This window comes from Lepisma saccharinum, chromosome 1, assembly GCF_977018435.1.
Source record: "Lepisma saccharinum chromosome 1, izLepSacc3.1, whole genome shotgun sequence".
Lineage (NCBI taxonomy): Eukaryota > Metazoa > Arthropoda > Insecta > Zygentoma > Lepismatidae > Lepisma > Lepisma saccharinum.
The window spans coordinates 72795623-72815304 of NC_139229.1; positions in this window are offsets into that span (position 1 = coordinate 72795623).

The window sequence follows — 19682 nt, forward strand, 5'->3', positions numbered from 1 at the left end:
ACACCGTACTTGTCGTCGATAGTCTTTTGTTCCCATAAGACATTGCACAGAGCAGACAATCTGTAAAGATGGACGAGCAATTTGAAGAATGTTGTAGGAGAGTTGCTGCTTTGTGCTTTTATTAAAAATAAGTATAAGTATGGACTAGAAATTGGCTCGAAAAATATGGTAAGCAATGCGTACCGAGCAAGCTTTTTAATGAACTCGGGTATGCATATTCATAGATGACATTTTCAGGATTCATTGAAATATATATATATATATATATATATATATATATATATATATATATATCAAACATTTAATACACATTTAATAATAAGGATTTTCATTTTATGCTAATAATATTTGTCACGTACGAATCTCATCGCTTTGCATAAATACCTAAATATTAATGAACTGAACACGAACGCAGTGCAGGTCAACTCTTTACTCTTTTTAAATCGAGAAACTAACAAAAACAGCCAACACTCGGAAACCACAGACAAAAAACACTCCTTTGCAAACTCGCAGATTATCTTCACATGGCCAAACTTCGCTCCGATTGGCTGTTCCACAGAATCTAGTCGAGGAAAGCCAGTAACAAATAGATGATGGCCTATTCCTCAAAACCAGTCAAGCAGCCAGCCAGGCAGCCATCACTTCCGGTCAGGTAGCCAGTTCAGCGCCAACTAACTGGATATCCAGTTCCGTGTGATTCTGCCTTTAGTAACGAAACGCTACGAGTCGTTCAAAAACGGCATTTTTTACCCATCTAATTCAAGGTTGCCACTGACATATTTTCTACAGGAAAACAACAACATTTTTAGTTAAGTTACCAACAGATTGTATGGGACGGCCTTTGGAGTGAGAATACCTCTACGCACAACTTATGCAGCCATGTGTTAATGCAAGAAACATAGTATAGGATATGCAACATGTAGGTGGATAGTGATGGTTTAAGGAGAAGACGTTAAATATACAGGATTTGCCTTTAACATTGATCTTGGGTGTCTAGCTGGAAATATATTTATGTAAAGAATCTCGAAACTCTCCAATTGGGACACTTGCACATAAGCAGTGGCGTAGCAACATATCGCAAGGCCCTGAGCGAGATTAGAATGTGAGGCGTCCGTTCGTTCTTTAAATTTGAAATACTTATGTGAATTGATACAAAGTCTTAAGGGTTACGTGAACATATTATTATATTTAAATAATAATAATATATTTATATCGAAAATGATATTTATCAATATGAGACGGAGAAATTTATATTTGGCAGAGGTATATTTTTGAACATACTCCGGAAATTTTCTTTAAGAAAAGAAGCAGTAGTAGTACTTTTTCAGATATGTTCTTCAGGCAGTAAGAAGTAACTTAAATATGCTAAATATTATGCTCCTAATATGGGAGTTTGAATGTTAAAATGTTACACCCAGTCTCTTTCTCTCTCTCTTGAACTTCTCTCCTATCCTCTCGCTCCCAAAGCCAAATACCGCCCGACCCTGTGGCCGAGTGGTTAGCACATCGCGCTGCGACGCTAAGGGTCCCGGGTTCGAATCCCGGTCGGGCTTGGTTGTTTGTGAATGTCCATTCATCAATTTCATCATTTCATCACTCATCCCCATCTTCGCAAATTAGCCAAGAGGCACAAAACGCGAAGTAAAATAAACTAAATCAATCAATCAATCAACCAAAGCCAAATACCGACTCTCTCTAGCTCTTCGCTTACTATTTCCTTCCTTCACTCTCCCCCTTCTTTTCTCTCCCCTACTTCCTTCTTACAACTCGTGATACTGGAAATGTATACTGCTGTCGTAAACGCATTCTTTGTATATCCTGCTTTCTACGAAGGCCAGGGTAGCTCGGGAATGTGAGGTACACTACGTTATTAAAGTTGAAGGTCAAGAGAGAGAAGGAAAGCAAAGACAAAGTGCCTTTTTATTCAAGAAAATAATACATGGATAAAAATGTCCAAGCAACATATCGTCATTTTTACGTTAATGTTTCATATGAGAAATACCACAATATTTTTTATATTTTCCGGGCGGGCCTATTTAGGGTTAGGTCCCGCCCGCTTTGAATGTTACACCTCTGATTTCACGTGTTCATTCAAATTATGACAAAGCAAAATTTGACAAAGGCAGATAAAGACAAAATGTTTTACTTTCATTATCCACAAAAAACAGCCCTTTCCATCTACGTTTCTCACTTGTATTTATTAATTTTTTACATCAACCCGATGGGACGCCAAGGCCCTTTCAAGCACGAGACCGTGGGCGTTCGTCCACTTCGCCCACCCTACTGCACATAAGAATTTTCGGATCACTGCAATGAAGTCAAAGTTTCTCGAACCGAAAAGGGCTCTCACGTGCTGTAATTGCAAGTTTCGGCATCTTCCCGGAGCGCCACACTGAACAGAAGGTAATGAGGTCGATGATAGACAAAGTGGTCGTACTCGACCTTTTATCTCTGCCCTTCAAACTTTGCCTGATCGATTGCGCGAACCACCAGAGTACTCCTTGCTAAAATTTCCACTTCACTTGTCGGGATGATATCAAAGAACGAATTGAGACTCTTGCAAAGGTGAATGTTGAATTTTCGCGGTATTTTTAGTTTTTTGAGCACAAAGTGTGTTGAAAATCGCGTTTTATGCCAAATTCGCGTTATTTCGCGATTTCTAAAACATAAAAAAAGTGTTTAAAACATGTCGCAGCACATGCATAAACACTGTTTTGCAACAATTAGCACTTTACGATATTATCGCGATTCCGAAAAATCAATATCCCTAGTACATAAGCATCGTTTTTCTGCCACACTTGGCTAATCGCGACGATGAGGATGAGTGATGATATGATGAAATTGATAAAGGGACACTCACAAAGAACACTCATGCCCAGGCCCGGATTGGCACCCGGGACCCCCGAAACGACCTGTATATGTTATCGCTAAACCTCGGATTTTACGTTTTTAACCTATTTTTATCCTTTACAGGTATGTAAGAAAGAATAAGTTATGTCACCGTTTCGTTAAAACACGGAACAACTGATGAAGTTTTATAGTGCCTAAAAAAAATATTTTGCTTGTTACAACCTATTTTATGTTTATGCGCCTAAATCAAGTTTTTTTTTTTTTTTAGGTTTTGATATATCTTTAAAGGTTTTACAGAATTTTTATGTCGCACAGAGGCATGTGTTGTGTTTGGCCACAACAAAATCAATGACGAACTTGTCTGAAATGTACTCTCTGTCGATATCCCTTCCTCCAAGTCCTTGGTGATTTTTGAAAGCTCTACACAAAGCAAAATTTCTGGTGCCACTGTTACCTGTACAATCCAAAGTGGTCTCATGTGTGTGGTCTTGCTCACTTTCACGTCACTTCGGTGTTTTGTTGACATTCACGCCTTGCAAACTAACATTTCAGCATTGAAGTTTGCACCACTGACTATGATTTTGTTGAAAGATTATTTTCTGCATATAAAATGATCCTCACATACAAAATTGCGGAGTTTGACTGTGGATAACATGAAAAACTATTGCTGCCTAACTGTACGGCTAACAATGGATTTTAATAGCAAATTTCAAAGGGTAAGTTCCGAAGACTCCGAAGGCACGCTAATGCCAACCTACCTAGGGGAGAAAACCCTATACAAATCCTGGTCCTCCAGGTTGGGGGTTGGGCGTGGGGCCAACAACCCCACCCTGGAAAAAAATAAAACCGTTGTGAAACCAATGCAACAGCCTCGGATGATGGATGGACGTAATGGAATTCGAACCTGGCGATATTTACGGACTAATGATTTATCACTTGTCTTTGTTAAGACCTGGGAAAATGAATGAAGTGTCAAACGAGATATTAAAATTTAGGTATGATCTGGTTGCACTTCAGGAAATTAGATGGCAGGGACAAGGAAGAATTGATAAGCCAGGGTACACATTATTTTATAGTGGACCAGAGAGGAGGACCGGACAATTCGGTGTAGGCTTTATAATAACCAAAAAGATGAGAAAAAGTCTTATGGAATTTGAAGCAATTAATGAAAGGATGTGTAGAATACGGTTGAGAGGAAGATTTAGAAACATAACAATTATAAATGCACATGCGCCTACAGAAGAGAAACATGAGAACGAGAAAGAAGAGTTCTATGACAATCTGGAACAAGCATGTGGAAAGATCCAAAAGTATGATATGGTAACCGTATTGGGCGACTTTAATGCTCAGATAGGAAAGGACAAGAATCAACAAGGGGTTTCAGGGCGGCATACTCTACATGCAGAAAACAATGAGAATGGGAACCTTCTTTGCCAGTTTGTTGTCAGGAACAACATGATCATAACAAGTACCTGTTTCGAACATAAAAGAATTCACTTAGGAACATGGAAGGCACCTAATGGAACAATAAGCCAGATTGATCATATACTGGTTAATGCACGCCATGCCTCATCAGTTATTGACGTGAGAAGCTGCAGAGGGCCCAATTGTGATAGCGACCACTACCTGGTAAAATTAGTAATGAGGGAAAAATTGATAGCGGTGCAAAGAAACGAGATGGCCAAGAGAAAGAAGTGGAATATGAAAAAAATGAAAGACGAAGAAGTAATTAGTGAATATGTAAGTAAGGTACAGAGTAAACTGAAGGAGAAAGAGAATAACAGACTTCGAGTGGTTGAGGAAGAATGGGAAATAATAGAAGGAGTGATAAAGGAGGCAGCACAAGAAACTTTTGGAGAAGAGAAAACTAAAAGGAATGAGTGGTTTGATGAAGAGTGCATACAGGTTATAGATGAGAAGAATAAAGCTAGAGAGAGAATGCTACAGAGGGAAACTCGAAGTAATACTGAGAGGTATAAAGAACTAAGAAGGAAAGCACATAGGGTATGCAAGGAAAAGAAGAAAATGATGTATAAAAAGAAGATGCAAGAAATAGAAGAACTAAATCAGCAAAGTGAAATAAGAAAATTCTATAGAGCTATAAATAGAATGAGAATAGGATTTGAGCCAAGAATAGAAGTATGTAAGGATAAGAATGGGAAAGTAATTGTAGAAGAGAATCAGATAGTCAATAGATGGGCAGAGCACTTTAAAGAGATTTTGAATAAAGTGGAAGACCAAGAAGAAGAAGAGCAGTATAATAGGAATATACAAAATAGGGATGGTCATGAGGTACAAGTACCTAGTATTAAAGAAGTTGAATTTGTAATGAAGAAAATGAGTAATAATAGAGTTCCAGGCGAGGATGAGGTGATAATTGAACTTATCAAACTTGGTGGTAACGCATTGTTGGCAGCAATACATAGATTGATTGTAATGATATGGGAAAATGAAACAATGCCACATAAATGGAAATCTGGAATAATATGCCCAATTTATAAGAAAGGTGATAAATTGATATGCGGAAATTACAGAGGCATCACACTTCTTAGTGTGGTCTATAAGATCTTGTCAGGATTGATCAGTGAGAGAATAAAATGTTACACAGAAGATATACTGGGAGAGTACCAATGTGGATTTCGCCCTGGCAGAAGCACTACTGATCAGATTTTTATAATTAGACAGATGATGGAAAAGTTTTATGAACATGATGTGGATTTGCATTTTTTATTTGTTGACTTCAGGCAGGCTTTTGACAGTGTTAATCGAAATGAACTGTTTAAGGTACTTGAAGAGTATAATATTCCCATCAAAATAATAAGACTAATAAGAATGACTATGAGTGGTACTAAGGCACGAGTGAAAGTTTGTAGTAAACTGAGTGAAGAGTTTAAATTCAATACAGGAGTGAAACAAGGGGATGGCCTTTCGGCAGTATTATTTAATCTAGCATTGCACAAAGTAATGAATGTAGTTGATCAAAAGGGAACCATATTTGGAAAATCCAGTCAAATATGTGCATATGCAGATGATGTTACAATCATTTCTAGAACAATAACAACACTTAAGCAAATCTATGAGCAAATGGAAAGAGAAGCAATAAAAATAGGGCTCAATGTAAATGAAAAAAAAGACAAAGTATATGAGAATGTCTAACTCTGAGAGCAGAAGAGCACCTCAAGATCTGACAATTGGAGATAATAAGTTTGAGGGAGTTCCTTGTTTTAAATATCTGGGGACAATGGTATATAGTGATAATGATATGAGTAAAGTAATAAAGGAAAGAATACAGGCAGGCAATCGTGCATATTTTGCAAATATGCAGTTGTTTAGAAATAGACTGATCGCAAGAAATACAAAGCTTAAAATTTATAAGACACTGGTACGACCAGTTGTCACTTATGGATCAGATAATTCGACTTTGAAACTGTCAGATGAAAATGCCCTCAGAATATTTGAGAGAAGAATATTAAGAAAGATATATGGACCTGTGAGGGAAGATGACGACTGGAGAATAAGATATAATGCAGAGCTAGATGATTTAATAGAAGGCCAAGATATAGTGAGATTTGTCAAAGCCCAGAGAATAAAGTGGTTGGGGCATGTGGAGAGAATGATGGACGATAGGATGCCAAGAAGAATGTTGAAAGAAAAGCTTCACCACGCAAGAAGAAAGGGCAGACCACGACTTCGATGGATAGATGACGTAGCTGCAAACTTGCGGACAATGAAGATTAAAGGATGGAGGAGAAGAATTGATGATAGATTGGAATGGAGGCTGATTGTGGAGGAGGCCAAGGCCCACCAAGGGCTGTAGAGCCAGAAAGAGAGAGAGACAACCTATTTTATGTTTATGCGCCTAAATCAAGTTTTTTTTTTTTTTTAGGTTTTGATATATCTTTAAAGGTTTTACAGAATTTTTATGTCGCACAGAGGCATGTGTTGTGTTTGGCCACAACAAAATCAATGACGAACTTGTCTGAAATGTACTCTCTGTCGATATCCCTTCCTCCAAGTCCTTGGTGATTTTTGAAAGCTCTACACAAAGCAAAATTTCTGGTGCCACTGTTACCTGTACAATCCAAAGTGGTCTCATGTGTGTGGTCTTGCTCACTTTCACGTCACTTCGGTGTTTTGTTGACATTCACGCCTTGCAAACTAACATTTCAGCATTGAAGTTTGCACCACTGACTATGATTTTGTTGAAAGATTATTTTCTGCATATAAAATGATCCTCACATACAAAATTGCGGAGTTTGACTGTGGATAACATGAAAAACTATTGCTGCCTAACTATACGGCTAACAATGGATTTTAATAGCAAATTTCAAAGGGTAAGTTCTGCCATCGCCGTAGGGTTAGGCCACACACATAATGTTATGCAAGATAGTGCGTATTTCAGGATATGGGTGTCCCATTTTCATTGCCGGTGACTATACCTAATCAGTATTTTTCAGGAATTTTGAACTATTTCAGGATATTTGGAGCCTAACTTAAGACTTTTAGTACCTATTTTAGGATTTTTAGAGCCTGTTTTAGGAACCTAGACGCACGTTTTAGAACCTAAAAAGGTCTAGATATTACTTTTCTGCAAACACGCTGTTGTTGTGGAGACGGGAGCAAAGCCTAACCACACCTTTACTTCCCTTCGCTTTGGACGAGTAGCAGCCCTTTTACGTAGATAGGGCCTAGTCACCCATCCTCGGGGAGAAAGACCAAACGAGAGAAAGAAGGAAAAAGAATTGCCCAATGACCCTGGACCGAATTACCCCACGAGGCTCTGGCCCTGCGAAACGAGATCTCCCAGGGAGTTCGGGAACGACCGTCACCTGTCACCGCCTGTTAGTCAGAAGTCACAGAGGAACGGGTCGACCGTGAATCGCATTCCGCCCTTCAACCATAACATCCCCCCGCCCTGACCCTTGTCGACCCAGGTTGATTGCTATTACCGTATGAACTTTGGGATGCCTTTCAACTTCCGGTTCCCTTATTTACGTCACAGGACACACTGGAGCCGCTCGCTGGAATTTTCCAGCGGAAAACGGGACGCTGGAAAATATATTGGTTGTCCCTCGAGAATTCCTCTGTTCTGTGAAGACCACCGAGAGCGTGATCTTACCGAGAGGGAGCCGATGGATCTAAAAAGGAATGAAACCCATTTCTTCAAGTGATCTGAGCCAGGATTTTTTCCCCAGTCATCTCCCTGTTTCTGGCCGGCTCTGAGGCTCACCCAGCCTTTTAAATGTGGTGGTGATCATATCTCAACTATGGCCAAGATCACGAATATGTGGAGCTCATACAGTGGCGGCAATTGGGTTCCAAAACTGGGGAGAGCAAGGAGAGTTTACTTTCGCTTGGTAGATATGGTTTAGCATAGTGTGGGATCAAAAGTGGCAAAAAGTGGGGGCAATTGCACCCTAATCGCCGCCACTGCCTCCACATCACCCCAAATACCTTTATGGCATGTGTGCACACGCACAGGGGTATCTTTATCTTACCCCTTTCTTCAGAAGAATAAGGGTAAAAGGACTAACGAAGAGAGGCAGTCTCGCTTAAGTATCGTGTAGGAAGTCGCTGTCTCGTTCTCGGTCTCGTTTCAATTTGGAAACATTCATATTGTTCTCGTCACATTTCTCGACTCCCGAAATGTAAATTACACACAGGTTTACCAAGATATGAATGTTAATCTGTTAATATTCTTCTGGCATCTTAACCTGGACGTGGGTTGCTTGTAAGGGGTGATCCATTCGAAATATCAACCTAATTCCATGTAGGCTACTACACCCCGATAACTACAGTTTGCAGGCCAACGAGGCTCTGGCGAATGGATCTACGGACAGTATAAACCTCTGTGTAGTTGTCTTTTTAGTTTTTCTAGTTTGTTTGGAGTCCAATTTATGCACAGATAGGCTAATCGAGACTGAACCTACAGTTTAAAGTGGGATCTGAACCACGGTGTGTGCCTTCACCGGGTATCGAACCCGGGACCCCTTAATTACAAGGCGACGATGTTACCACTACGCCACAGGGGAGACCCTCTGTGTGGATGCTTCTGCCCTTATATGTGCTGAGTGCTCCTTACCAGCCTCAGATTTTTAACATGAGTAAGGAGTTTTTGTTCTCAGATACAAGACAAGTGTCACTAACTAACTAACTCGCTAGCCTTCTTAAACCTGAAGGTTCATGGCTGCAGCAACACAGGCCTTCCATCTTTCCATATCCTGAGCAAGATCTATCCACTCTTTTCCATCCCTACCGATTTCCTTTAGGTCCATCTGAACGTTATCCCTCCATCTTCGTCTTGGCCTTACCATCCTGTAAACTCTTCTTTCCTCTCCCATTCGTGCCACATGGCCTGTTCACCTACGTCTTCTTGATTTAATCATTCTAATAATATCTGTAAATGAATAAAAATGATGTAGTTCTAAATGATGTAACCTTCTGCACTCACCTGGCTCCTCATCCCATTTAGGTCCAAATATTTTCCTGAGGATCTTATTTTCAAATACTCTCAATTTATCTTCCTCTATCAATGTAAGGGACTAAGTTTCGCAACAGGCAAAATTACTGTTTTGTATATTTTAACTTTTAGTTTCTTAGATATTATACGAGAAGACAAAAGTTTATGAAGACAAAAGTAACATGCATTTCCTAAATTAAGCCTGCTTTTTATTTCCTCTTTAATATCATTTTTATTTGTTAGTATTACTCCTAATTACACAAGAGTTGCACTTAATTTTTTCAGTCAATCAATCTAGACATGACTGTTTTCTTACAATGTGTAATAGAACTCACAATATCTCCAAAATATAATGTATTATTAATTGTAATCCTGAAAAATTTAATTATAAACATGTTAAAGTCGTATTGTATTTACACACGGTTACGAGAAGTTTTAAAGTTGAAATTCCGTTGTTGTAGCATAAAAAATATTTTTTTGTTGTTTCCCGTTAAGGAAAATATCCACAGTTTATATGTGGGATTAAGGTTTCTCATCGCAACGTTAAATCCTCGATAACAAGCATTTACAAATTCCATGCTTTGTAACTTAATCCCAAAAAAAAACATGTGTCCTAATATAAATCTCTATGCCACGAACATCAGATAGAAGTAACAAGGTTTGCCTTTTCGCAAACATTATAACAAGCCTTGTGATTTATTAGTCTGTAAGTAATTATTAAATAAATAGCTGTAAGAAAAATCTCTCACTGTATGATTATAGAATTCTATATCTACTAATTAAAAAAATAATGAGAAACATTAAATTGTGCGCCATCTGTAGACGAACGGTTTAATTGCTCTCTTCTCGAAGTTTTTATCAATCATTGGAGATTTGTGCAGCCAACATCTACCAAATGATTGAATCTTTGTGTGCCAATTAACGTAGCAGCACAAAAGAAATGAGAATTCATGTTAAAAATATCCTGTTATTACTTTCAATTGGAACTAACAAGGAAAATCACTTTTCTTGGCCTATTGAGCATATTTAGAAGAAAAGTGTTGATAAATTTTTTCCGAGCATTTAGATCACAGATTTCGCCCAATTAGTTTCATATTTTTTAAAAATGTAACGACAGGACAAGTACGATTGTACACTATGCACAGATTGGCTAATCGGGACTAGACCTACAGTTCAAAGTCTGATCCCAATCCTTCTGTGCCTCTATCGGATATCGAACCCGAGACCTCTTGATTACAAGCAAACGAATTTACCACAACACCATACACTCCCTTACCAACATGGACATTTATGTATTATTATACCCTGTCCTAGCTAACTGTAGAGCAGGGCCGCGGGTAGCGGCAGGGGAGGAGGAGGAAAATCGAGTGGTGAAAGCGCAGAGTTGCCAACCGTACGATCGTGACCGTACATGTACGGAAATTTCATGGCATGTACGGAGATACGGTCCAGACCTTAGTTCGTACGCTAAATACACTTGCTGTTTTTTCCATAATATTTCCCTAAGAAATTCGAAAACCAAGCACACGGACCTGGAGAGAAAATACAGTCAGTTTGCCATGTCCGTACGGTATTATCATTGTCAAAAGTTTGCAACGCTGACGGAGCGAAGCAGGCAAAGCGGGTAACACCAGTCGTACATTACGTAATTCCGTTTCTCTCACTGTTCATTGGTGGAGCCGTCTAGCGTCACTATTTGCGCAGAGACTTGTCCTCGTTCGCCTGGTCCACACTCTACAGTTAGCTGGAAAAGGGTATAGGTTATCTATTAGGTATTTGTAGCATGTTCACTTTATGAACAGATACTCAGAACTGGACCTGGGATCTGAGCCACTATGCAGCGTGCCCCAACCGGGGATAGAACCCAGAACCCCTTTAGTACAAGGGGACGACGTTACCACTACGCCATCGAGGAAGACATTTGTTGCTGCTATATTATTTTATCAAGGGTATTTGGAAAATTAGGGGGGGTTGAGTTCCTCGAACCCTCTCAGTCCGATCGTGACACGAGTCAAATATAGTGGATCCTTAATAGTTGATCTCACCTCAGTATATCCTCTTCACGAAATCATTTTATAGAGGATAATTTCAACATGTAACCAACCATCGATATAAAATCGTTTATTACCAAGCCGTGTGAATGTCACGTGAGACATGAGTTCGATTCTCGATGCGGAGGAGAAACTTTTATCAATGTCATTTCTTAATGCTCTCTGCGACTCATTCAGCACCCTATCAATGAGTATCTGGACGGGAAGTAAAGGTCATTGGAGCGTGGTTCGGACCATAACATCTTCACCGTAACCGCGAAAGAGAACGTGAAGTCATAGCACGACCTTTATTTTACTACTAGCTAGGCGTTTTCCGGGTATTTATTTATCCTAATCTTCTATTAGACAGGAAAATAATAATGAATTCTAACTATAGTGTAAAATGAACAAAGTTGAACTATGAACTATTCATCCTAGTGACCACGAAAACTATGGCAATTACACACCTTCTGTGTAGGCAACCAAATTCGCCGTACTGTGTAGCGGGAAGCATAACTTGCAGGATATGACACACGAAAATGGCATGTAACAGATTACTATTTTATGTCCCCTTCCCACCCCCACCCCTGGGTGAGCCAGAGGTGTCTTATCCACACAGTATTTCTTTCCAGATTGTAAGTGATATGTGTACCAAGTTTGGTTAAAATCGCTCCAGACGTTCGAGTGTTATGCCGGAATAAACATACATCCACTTTTATATATATAGAAGACAGATTTATTATTTACAACTTTGTTCCATTGTAAAGTTAAGACTATAGTGCCTTTTACTCCACTTAAGCACTCATTACGGGTTCTTCTGTACTTGTTCACTAATATAAAGGAAGAAAAACAAACTATACCGGCAATCTACGCATACATACACATACTCAACCCCTCACACACACACGCGCAAGGTAAATACCTAAACATTCATACGTTAACACATGGTCCAAACAATACACACTAGCCATAATTCATCATTATATTAGTAATAATTGATTAATATTTATAATTAATTGCCCCTATGCATTATTTTCTTTACCCAGTCTAGCTAGTCAAATTTGTAGTTCTAATTATTTAACAAGTGTTATTTGAATTATTTAGAGCAATTTGAGGAAAGTCAACACATAGTACTTTTAATGTACAGTCACCACCAATGAAAATAGTACATATACGTATATCCCGGGCTACCCGCTTCCCTGCAATGTGATGTGTGTGTTGCCTAGGCGAACTTGCTATTGAAAAGTTGCTCTAGTTATTGCTACTCTTAAATACATGACTATTTGAATCATATTTCTGCAGGAAGCTACTAGCAATTTAACATCAGCCTTGCTCAGTAACAGCGATTTGGTGCCAAATCGGGGGGGGGGGCATTTTACTTTCTCTTGGCAAACAAGGTTTAGCATGAAGAGGCCATAGTGGGGGTAAAAGTGGTCAAAAGTGGAGAGGAGTAAGTGGCCAAAAGTGGAGGGGTGTAAGTGGCCAAAAGAAGACGGGGGAAGTGGCCAAAAGTGGAGGGGTGTATGTGACCAAACGTGGAGGGGTGTACTTGGCCAAAAGTGGAGGACAAACGTGGACAAAGTGGAGATGAATAGGTGGCCAAAAGTGGAGGGTGTATGTGGCCAAAAGTGGAGGGGTGTACTTGGCCAAAAGTGGAGGGCAAAAGTGGACCAAGTAGAGATGAATAAGTGGCCAAAAGTAGAGGGGTGTATGTGGCCAAAAGTGGAGGGGTGTACTTGGCCAAAAGTGGACAAAGTGGAGATGAATAAGTGGCCAAAAGTGGAGGGTGTATGTGGCCAAAAGTGGAGGGGTGTACTTGGCCAAAAGTGGAGGGCAAAAATGGACAAAGTGGAGATGAATAAGTGGCCAAAAGTGGAGGGTGTATGTGGCCAAAAGTGGAGGGGTGTACTTGGCCAAAAGTGGAGGGCAAAAGTGGACAAAGTGGAAATGAATAAGTGGCCAAAAGTGGAGGGGTGTATGTGGCCAAAAGTAGAGGGCAAAAGTGGACAAAGTGGAGGAATAAGTGGCCAAAAGAGGAGGGGTGTAAGTGGCCAAAAGTGGAGAGAAAAATTGGAAAAATGTGACAACAAGTGGGGCAAAAGTGACAAGTGGGGACGTGAGGGGGCAGCTGTCATCCCGCCTCCTTAATCGCCACTACTGATCCTACTTAAGGGGGTTCTAAAGCCATGTTAAAGCATAGGCCCAAATTTCAATTGATGAGCGTACAACTAATATAGATTCGGTAAGGAAGAAATTTTCCGATATAAAAGATTGTTTTATTCACTAGAACATGTGAACCTTATAATTTTGTTGCGATTAATGATATTTAAGTAAATAACAGAAAATAAAAGGTTTCCGTCATGTTCAAACTTCTTCGTACAGATGGCGCTGAAGTGGTAGTTTTGTCAATACCGGTGCATTTTTTTTCTTTCATGACTAGTATGGAAGATTTCGTGGTGAAACAAAGATCACATGTTCTTCTCGCAAGCATCTGAAATACTATGTGAAAAAATGAAAACATTTCGTACCTTCAGAGAGTAGTGCTTATCATTAAAAGTTTTGAAGTGGCGTTTCGTCGCAATATACTCCGTGGTGCAGATTTTAGCCAACACTGTTGCCGATATTTCACGCCGTGTTTTCTAACGATATGATCAATACAAGTGCGTCGAAATCGTGAAAGTTGAACCAAGTTACCAGAGAATAACGACTCCAGTACATGTTGGAAGAAGGAAACATCGGAAAAAACTGAAAGGTAAGTCTTATATTTAAGTGCTTATTGCTTAATCCATCAAAAGCAAATCGCTTGCAAAATGCAAGAGTGATGCAGAACGTATGATTTATTTATATGTTGAGGAAATACCTTCCGATATAATTTCTGTGAGAATATCGCTTCAACGTCTCTACCTTTAAAACGAAGCACGCATTTTTCCTTACAAACGAAGTTCATAATTCTTTGCAATTGTAAAATCAGAAGAGAATGTTATATTAAATTAGGCATAATGCAGATATTACAGTTTTGTGATTATTACTAGAGCATGAAATAACTTGATATAGATTATATTCTGGCATTAAATCGATATTACACAAAATGCTCTACTATCGTTCATGTGAAATTATTTTCGTATTTCACTGGTGCTATTCAAGTATACGTACATCGGAATTTGTATTACAAATCAGTCGTTCATTATAGTTTCACTTTGCCCTTGTACAAAGTTGGAACGAGTCGTTTCTGACCTGTTTTGAACAAGATTTTTCTCTTTTATGTTTTTGGAACTTCAACACAGTTCATAAAGCTCGCAAATGTTAAATGCAATAAGTAGGTTAAGCTGTTAGGTTGGATTGGAATATATTTAATGTGAGATCCCCGAATTTTGTGCAAGTTCTGGACAACGTTCTGTTAGCTTCTTTCTCAGAATCAGACCAGAAAACCGGTTTCGTAAGCTGTATAAAACACTTCGGTTTTCTCGTTCTTTCATAATTTTGAACGCCTCGTAATGGCAGGGCAGCATTTCCAATAAGTTCAAACTCTATGTATTTAAAGTGTAAAAGTACACCCTAACAGCTAAAAGAGTAAAGTTCTAACAGTCTACCAAACAATAGTTTGCGTGTTTACTGAGAATTTACAAATTAGTATAGATTAGTAAATATTAGAAGTTCACTTATTTTAGAAGTGCAAGGCCAATCATTTATTTGTGGGTAAGATTGATTGATTTTCAGAGAAATCATAATTTGTCCAGATTATGTTACGAATATTTGATTCAATAACCTACTGAAGTCCAAGTCAAATTCATAGGCGTGCGCACGGGGGGGCAATGGGGTCTCACGGACTTTCGCAGATTTTTGCACATAGGGACAAGCAAGATATTTTTCCGTGGGGCATATTACCCCGATAATAGTGCTGCCCCCTCAAAAACACCACTTGAATTTGAAATTATAGCATACTTGCATCCCTCCATTACATAATAATAAATGTAAATTACTATGACTGAAATCAAATTATACGTGTGAAATATATACTTTTAGGTTGATATTCGTTTCCGAAGAGGGAGGTGTGGTAATCCATGCCCCTACATTATTATACTTTCAACTAGAAATTTAGTGTAGAGGAATCGTATGACTTATTAAACGATATTATTGGAGAAAATGAAGTATTTCAAGCCGATGAAAATTCAAAGCAACTACGGGGAAGGGGTTGCAGTGGCGCAACCACAAGGGGGCAGAGGGGCATTGCCTTATCACAACCTTGGACGGAAATCAATTCTAGGAGGGCAAACATTGAAGTAAGAGAAAGTAAAACTAGCAGAAATTAAGAGTAGCAGGACAATAGGATACTCAAAATGGAATTAGTTTTTACGTCTTTCTGTCATCATTTTTTCCAGACGGCCAGGAGCACTTGTAGGGTGACACAGAGGGGCAATTGCCCCCTCGACTTCAAATTTTATATACATACAAAAATATATTTCGTAAAATTTTCTTGCTCGGTTCGCTCGCAATATCTGCTTTTCTTACAGTCTTGTCAAGTTCATAGTCATAGCTAGGGGACGGGGGAGTTGTCCCTGGACGCTGAACAATCTGAATGAAAAAAATTGTAAAAGAGAACGCCATGGCGTCCCGTGATTTTTTTGCGCCATATTACATCAATACAGTTTTCACTTTGCAAAAATTTGGATCGTGAAATTTTCTTGCTCGCTTCGCTCGCAATTTGTTTTCTGTGGTGTATTGTAAATTACCAGAGACAGTGTAAGAACAATTAAGTACTTCCAGACAGTAGCTCCTGTAACAGCTTCGTTTGGAGGAAAAGGAGCTGGCATATTTCAGAGACAATTTATAACATTTTTGCTATTGGTTTGTTATGGGGCGGATGAATTGATTATGTAATGTATATAAATAATATGTCATATATACACACAACACACATATACCCATCAATGCAATAGAACTAAAACAGTGAAATAAAGTGAAGTTTTTCTTTCCCGACTAAACTTTCAAGGCTTTTGACCCCCCCCCCCCCTAATCAGAGGGTCTGCGCACGCCTATGGTCATATTTAACATGCACTGTAAACATACATCTGAGTCACTGAAATGAGCTGATGCCGTGAATCAAACCTTTTATAATTCTGTTATAAAAGGACCACTTCGTTAACCATTATGGTGCAGTTTAATTATATTCACATTCACTTACACAACATGTCTAAGTTGTTTTCATTTTATTATTAACTCAACTTGACTGTGGTTGTAACAATTTAATGAAAATTATTTTTTTCATCTTTGTTAAGTTCATAGTCTCATACACCATATTAACAATATTTTTATTTGCTCCTTTTGCAGATGAACATTTGAGAATCTATTTGATGTGTCTTCTAAGAATACCTTGAAATTTGTAAAATGGTCAACAGATTTGACTAACAATGGCAACCCAATACCTTGGAAGTTTGTGGATATGCTTCTATGGAATAAAAATCGTCTGTGTGGATTGTTTGAACTGTACACAATTTGCACATACATGGTTGGATGGTGATGATTTACAAGATATCAAGAGTCCAAAATATACTCAAGAAATGATGTTGCAAGACTTCTTAATACGTATCAGGCTGCAAGTAGTCAGCAATTGGGAACGCTATATTTGAGAAACTGAAAATAATGGGAATGGTATAACTTGTTTGTTTTGTCTGTCAAGTTGTAGCACACATTCCTTGAAATTTTTGCTAGTTCCAATTTTGTAGGGTATTTGCCCAAAATCTTAGGATATTCATTGTTTTCTGAATGGAATGTTGATTTCAAGACAGCAAGAAGCATACGCATCTATGAGAGAACCACATAACGTTGCAGGATGGGCAAGAAGGAGAATGAAGTTACATTGAAACAAAAATGTTAATGTGAATTTATACGTATTTCCCGAATATATAGTTTTAGTAGTCCCTTCATGCAATGATTTTTGAATGGTTTGAATTTTATTCTAATGGTAATTATTACCATATTGTATCTTAGAAAGCTTCTCTCACAATTCTTATCTGAGTATCTTATCTAAGATATCGACAGTGTGTGGAAAGTTACTTTTCAAAAGTAATTCAAAGTTAATCACTTGAGAAATTAATTCAGTTATAATTACTGTAGCTTTAAAACATATCAAATTTAGTTACTATTACAATTACTTTATTCTAGATTAGTTATATCTTGTAAGACATGGTTCAGAACATGAAATGCAAGTGCACTATTCATTTCATCACAGATGACCACCAACAACTTAGCATTAAGTTCATATATAATTGAGGACTAAAAGTGGTAAACGTTGTATGTGCCAAAAGCGAAAGTGTTGGGAAATCGCATCGTTCCGCACATCAGCCCGTATGAACGTGCACAATAGTGACTTCTTTACACGCCCTTTGAACTACTTAGAGGGCTTCCAGCCACATTTCACGTTTACCACACTATAAAGCATGGCACATTTCACAGTTTAAAGTGGAAAACGGTGTTTGTTATTGTGGCACTTACAGCGTTTACCAATTTTATTCTTTAATTATAACTGCTGGTCTCCATGTTTAAGTGGTTAGAACAGCGCGTTACGACGCTAGGAGTCTCTGGTTCGAATCCCGGCATGGGTATGCTTTGTATGTGATCCTTCATAAGTTTCATCATTTATCACTAGTTCTCATCTTTGCGATTACACAAAAATGGCAGAAAAGCGTAGTAAAATAAACTAAATCAATCAACCATATAATTATAACTAAGTTAATATATTTTATATGTAAATACAGAGGCAATAAAATTCACATCTTTTACTTAAAGATGAAAAAATAATATTTTATTGTATTTTTGTTGAGCAAACAATATATTATTCAGAATTACTGTTGAACTGTGTTATACCAATGAGGATTGTTGGAGATTGTTGGAGCCTTATGTCGAAATTATTCTAATTAAAATACACTTGGAATAGATACATTCTGGTTCTTGGCAATATATAAGATTGTTCTCATGGTCTCACGATTTCAATAATCACTAATTCATCCATTCTTTCAGGCGAGGATATGATTCAACAAATTGTAAAAATGGAACAGAAGAAAATTCCTTTCTATGCGAAAAAATAGTAATTGTACACTTCTGTTCACATCAATTGGTACATACTTCAACTGTTCGACCCTATAAAGAGTGACACTTTATGTGAACAGGAGTGTACAACTAACTTTGAACTTAGTTACTAGTTAGGTGGAAAAATAACTGAATTTCAGGTACTAATTTCATAAAGTAAGTAGTTTACAGTTAATGTTACTCGAAAATGTTACTGTTACTTCCAAAGACAGCTGCAGAACAAACCAGTATAATTCGTGAAGAACTGTGAAACAGGACTTTGGACATTGTGCGGAGGCAACATGTGTAAAATTGTACTTAAGTATTTTGAAACGAACAAACAATCACTCTGCTGCTCGTTTACCTTTATTCCCGGTTTTCAAATAAAGGCCTCCCCGATGGCGTGGTGGTAACGTCGTCGCCTTGTAGCTACTTAAGAGGTTCGATACATGGTGGAGGCGCATTGCACAGTGGTTCGGATCCCACTTTAAACGGTAGGTCCAGTCCTGATTAGCCTTTCTGTGCGTAAACATGACTTAAAACATCAATTTAAGTTTTTCAAATAAATAATTTTCTTAAAGTATAGTAATTTGAACTTTAATTTCCATTGTAACACTGTTAAGCCTTGTTTTCATGTCATTAAAATGTTGACGAAGGAAAGTATTTATAGTATAAAAAAATATACATAAAAAAACGTAACGTTCGTCAGACGAATATTCACAATTGACAATAAACAAAGATTATTTGGTCTTATCGTCATCCTGAGAAAATGGAACACTTTTTTGTATCAATTGGAATTCTGCAAGAAAAATACATTAGGAAACTGAAATTTACGGCCTTGTGGAAAAATTAACATTAATACTTTTAAGCATTTTTCAACAATGTTTATAATTGAAAAAATTGAAAATGTGTTTTATCTTTAATTTCATTTTACTAATACAGGGTGCGGAAAATAATATCTTGCAAATGGCATTTCAACAATGAAAGCACTGTGCGTTGCGTTGCGTTCTACCCAAGAATATTTTGAACAGTCGCTCCATACACAAGAAAAGAACTTCGCTGGAGCAAGCGAACGAAAGCAAGTCCCTGCGCAAGTAGTGATGCGAGACGGCTCTACCAATGAACACGTGAGAGGGAACGGGATTGCGCGGAACGGCGGAAAGCTGCTGTAGTTACCAGCTTTCGCAGCATCGTGTTCTGCTTCGCTCTGCCCACTCGATCCCCCACCCCCTTCTCTGCCGCATGTGCAGCCTTGGTGCAGCAGAGATATTTGGGAC